Here is a 5,243-nt window from a genome sequence, read left to right on the forward strand (position 1 = left end):
TTTCATATTGTGCAGATAGAATCAGACTGCACAGCTTCTATATATCTTTACATTTTGTTTCTTGCATCATTATATTAGTAAATAGGTTCATAAATCTTTTTAAACAGAGCACAGAGAGAAGTAGGGAGAGCTGCAGATTTAAAAGTGAAACATTTACTGGGATATTCAAAAAGCAATAAAATATATCTCCAAGTTAACCAGACATTTTACAAGAAAAAAATATGCAATACTGTATTTAAAATGTAGCATATCCGATTTTTTTCTGGATGGATGGAATTAAAATTGTACTTCTAGGGATGCATTAAATATTGATTTTGCCATTGGAATTGGCTGTTATTCGTTATGTTTGAGCTCATTTAGCAAAATAAGAAAACCTAATGAAAGCGTTTGGGTTGAGTAACTGTAGGTCCATCAGCCACCACCTGAGTGTCCCCACCAACTTTCATCACAAAATTACACCCTTGATAGGACCTACAGCAGGTCCATCTGTTGATATAGAAAATGATGCCTGCAGCAGGTAAACTTTAGGATAAATGAACGTAAGACTTCTGGAATCATGTTTACCAACCTTTGGGGAGGTACTAGCACAATAATCATGTTTAGCATAAACAGTACCAAAAAAAAAAAAATTTCCAACTCTGAAGCATGAAGGTGGAAGTGTGATGTTTTGTAGGGAGACCTGGCCAAAACAAAAACGACTAAAAACCAGCAGAAAAAGAAAAAGTCCTGGGACGAGTCAGACACCAAGCTTTGGTCACAAAGAGATGAAGTGAGGTGATTTGAATCAAGCTGTTCATGTTAGAAACCTGAAAGCTGAAAGGAAGGAGTGTTGCAAACTTTCCTGACTGATGTCAGAGTCTCATAGGTAGTTATTTTAAATGTATTATTTCAAATGTAGAGAGTAAGTGACAAGTTGAATATCTGAAACTTGTCTAGTTCTGTGAGAACTATCTATATTCTATGTGTCTTTTGCATAGAAAAATACCTTTATTCTCTCAGGTTATGTCAGAATTAATGTGTTTCTATTTGTTTCAACTGTTGATTCCAACTGGTTAATTTTTTTTCTGGTTAGTATAGAAAAAAATATATATATTTCAAATTCTTTAATTATTAGGAGCGAAGATGTTGCCTGTGCCTTTTCCTTTCTGCTATTTACACTTTTCTGTTCTGCATTCTGTGGTTTTTTCTATTCTGTTACCATATCCTGGAGCACTTTCTGGCATCCTGTCTGAAAACCTACTATACAAATACATTTGAGTTAGTTACTAACTTATTTAGTTTTTCTAATCAAAAAATGTTATTGAGAATAAAATCAAATGAGGTAGATTATAATTTAATAAAGATATAGGAATGAAAAATATTTTTTTCGTGCTGCCAGAACACCTTTTCCTTTAGTGTTGATTTATTTTTATTTGTCTGTCACTTAACAACGCTGAAAAATCTGACATCAATTTCAAATTTCATCTTTATTTCACAAAATAAAGTTTTATTGGTAATTTGTTTCTTTTATGTTTTACATATACACTTGAAGAAAGATTTTGAGCTTTTCTCTTTCTTAAACTTTGTTATAATTGTTTTAATTATTTTTGTTTACTCACATTCTTTTTCTTAGTCCAGCAGTTATTTATTTATTTATTTTTTTTAGCATCTCCATTTGTGTCATTCCAATCATCAAAGCCTGAGGTGTAAAAAAAGGAAGAAACAAAGACGCAGAAACTTTGTAATTTTAACTCCATTTACTTTTTATCTGCCAATCTGAAAGAAGCATTCCACCTTGGGATGCGGTGATCGATAGGTGCAGTTCACTCTGCAGATTTTGATCATTTCAGTCGTTGAAATACTTTAATTTGAGAAAATTCTTGGCAGGAGAAGAAATTCCTTTCATGAATAAAAAAAAAAAAATACTTCAGGTGTTTAAGATGTCCCGAGTTCTGAGACCTTACATGAGTAAAGATATGAGGAGCATCCATGAAAAGACGTCCACGTGATTCAACTTTTTGGATTCATTGCTTATAAACTTTAAATTGTGCACAACTTTCCAGTGAGATTTTTTTTTTAGTGGAATGACGACTGATAAAAGTCCCCCAAGCTTTTACACCAAAGCACCTCTTCTCATCCGAGCCGCTCTTCTTCATTTGGGTGCTCCGTTGTGCTGATGGAGAGTAAACTTTCCTCAGCATCAGAAACACTTTCAGACAGTAGATATGGCTCAGGAGCAGCATCTGCACAATTACATTGTTAATGGGAGAGACAATGAGAGTAGTGAGGATAGAAAACAAAGGAATATCTCAGCCGTCTGCCCAAAAATACATCCAGAGTTTTGAAACAAAGCAGGGGGAGCGCTGAGAGGAAGACGAGAAAGCATCTCCAACATCAGTTTTCAGTCTAATATTAATAATTTATGTTCTCTGTGCTTTTTATTATTATTATTTATTTATTTACCTTTTTCTTCTCAGCAGCCTGCCCATTTTTCAAAGGCATCATGGACAGGGAAGCTGCATCAAACTTTTGAGTTTAGTTTCAAAAGGCTTTCTCCTTGTTTATTTATATATAGCTTCTTCTATACACTTGTCTTGTTGTTACTGGGTGAAACAAACACATGAAGCTTTGATGAGCAGCAAACCTGACATGTATTCTTTTCTAATGACCCAATGAAATCTCTATAGAAGTAAAGCACTACTTTAAAAAAGGCTTATTAGAATAGCTTCAGATGCAAGAATGAGTCCTACATCTGTTGTTCCAGAAAAAAAAAACAATTAAGCCGTAAAAAGATTTTTCTTAGCAGAAGGTAAGTAAGTGAAGCGAGGAGTTTTTCTCGTTTGATAACATGAGTAACGCTGCAGTTTGAAGAGGTTCATCCATCCACTGTTTTCGACGTATCCAAGATTGGGGAGAAACCTGGACCTCCTGCACCCCCGGCCACCATCCACAAGCTCATTATGAAGGATATATATAGTCCCAACAGCGTTCTTCTATGCTCTCCCTGTTTAAACATTATTTGTCAATTCTTTGCCAAGATTCTAAATTTGATTTTTGTCGTAAATTTGTCTGGGCAATTTAAATCCTGGTTACAACACAATCTGCATTTTAAAAACATGTTAGCACTTTCCACTAACATTAAGTAACATGAATAAAACTTAAAAACCAAATTACACATGCATTTTGCAAAGATGAATGACAGTTTCCCATATTATTATAGCTGCAAATGAACTAAAAAACAAAAACAAAAAACAAACAAACAAACAAAAGAATTAAGAGTAAGACAACTGGAAAAACAATAAACCACCAAAATCTGGAAGGTGTAAAGTCATTATTTCTGTTGATTAAACATGTAAAAATATTTAACTTTTTTCAGTCAGCAATGTTTTCTGTCTTCTGAACTGAATGCAAAGCAATTTAAAAAAAAAGCTCAACAAATTAGTTTATTAATTGTAAAAAAATATTACATTCACAATAATTGTATTGTTTATTTTAGAAAAAAAAAAAAGAATCTAATTTTTGAGGCCCTTACTAGTTGATTCTGTTTGTCCTACATGTTAACAATGATCTAAATCATTTGATTTTATCTCTCCTTTATATTTATAATAATGCTTAAAGCTGAACCTCCAGCCGTGTCTCATATGCTTGGCAGCCTGTAGAGGTTTTCCTCCAGACCTGTAACTTCCCATCTCCTCCCATCTCCTTCTCAACTCTGACCATGCTGAAGATGGCAGCATCATGCTGCCACCTGCAGTCTACACAATATGAACGGTGTGTTTAAAATTATTATTTTATTTGGTGGTTTTTTCAGGCAGTTGAACCAAAAAAAAGCAGAACAACCTTCCTTTGCACATTGAAGCAGCACAGAAATTTACGTCTGTTTCACTTTCATTACGGAGAAAGGTGTATAGAGTTTTGTTATAAAAACCTGTACTCTGTTTAATTTCTTCTGGAAAATCTTTGTAAATTCATAACATTTCTTATGGCCTGTTGTATCAAAACAAACAACAAATTCTCTCACCTGAGCCTTTGATCCCTGCAGCTCCTCCAGAGATGTAATTACCATGTCTTGGTATTGGATTTTTTTAGTTGGTTCTTTATAGTGCAGTTTTATTTATAATGAGTTTAAATATTTACTAATTATTTGCCCTTTAAAGGAAACTGGTTGCAGTGGATTTGTATAGGGGCGTTTACATTAAAAAGGGGTAATAGAAAAGTTGTAGTGTGGTAATAAAGAAAATCAGCATAAATAACTTCTCATACTGAGTGATGTCATGAGGAAAAGAAAGCAGGCAGCGATATCACGTCCTCAACTCTCGATCTAATGATGATTTTATGCTGAACTTGCTTGAAATTAATTAGTTTTCTCTCCTTAGATATCTGCTCTAATTCTTCTTAAAATATGAACGGCTTCATTTAGAAAAAGAAGCTTAGCTAGAGGAGAAACTTTGGTATTAATAAAAAAAAACAGAATATATGACATATTTGTTTTTAATTGTCTGATTAAATAGAAGGTTTTGTAAATCACCAATGTCTTTTCTCCCTTTTGCACTCAGAATAACATCAATATATAATTCGCAAATGTTACCGTCGCTCATGTTTTTTCTAAAAATCCTCCCCTTTTTCAATCAGGCTGAGAGAATGTGCTGTGAAAAAAAGATTCATGCCTGAAAACTCAGCTGGATTTTGTTGAGTTTTAAAAATACTGATATTACATCTCATTGACTTTAGATATAAAAAAGGTTTATTTACAGTTTCCATATTTAATAAAAAATCTCCTCTGAGGCATAGCTAATAGGTAGTGCAACCACAGGCCGCCTGCAACTGTACAAACAGCACAAATAAAACTACAAAAATCAAACAAGCTAAATAAAATCACATTTTAACAGTGCATCCAGAACTTTAATCACTAACTTTCAGGTAATGTTTTTGAGAGTGAACTTTAAACAGCCAGCTCCACTTATCAACTGAAAATATCCGTACTTCAACCCACCCAGTCCCGTCCCAGCTAGCTCCTTCCCCATTCAACCAGTTACCAATTCACTATTCATTTACAGAATTCTTTTAATAGTGTGACAATCATATAATAGTGAGTCAATCATATCGATAGACCAAATTATATTGTACTTATTTTCCAATTGAAGGTCAGTGATACTGATTTAAAATGTCTGATCATTATTGTTTACATACATAATAAAACATAAAGAAAAAAATATAATAATTGTAAAATTCACCTTTGCATCATCAGCCTTTATTTTGGTAAA

This window comes from Cyprinodon variegatus, unplaced genomic scaffold (genome assembly GCF_000732505.1).
Source record: "Cyprinodon variegatus isolate N-32 unplaced genomic scaffold, C_variegatus-1.0 Scaffold123, whole genome shotgun sequence".
NCBI lineage: Eukaryota > Metazoa > Chordata > Actinopteri > Cyprinodontiformes > Cyprinodontidae > Cyprinodon > Cyprinodon variegatus.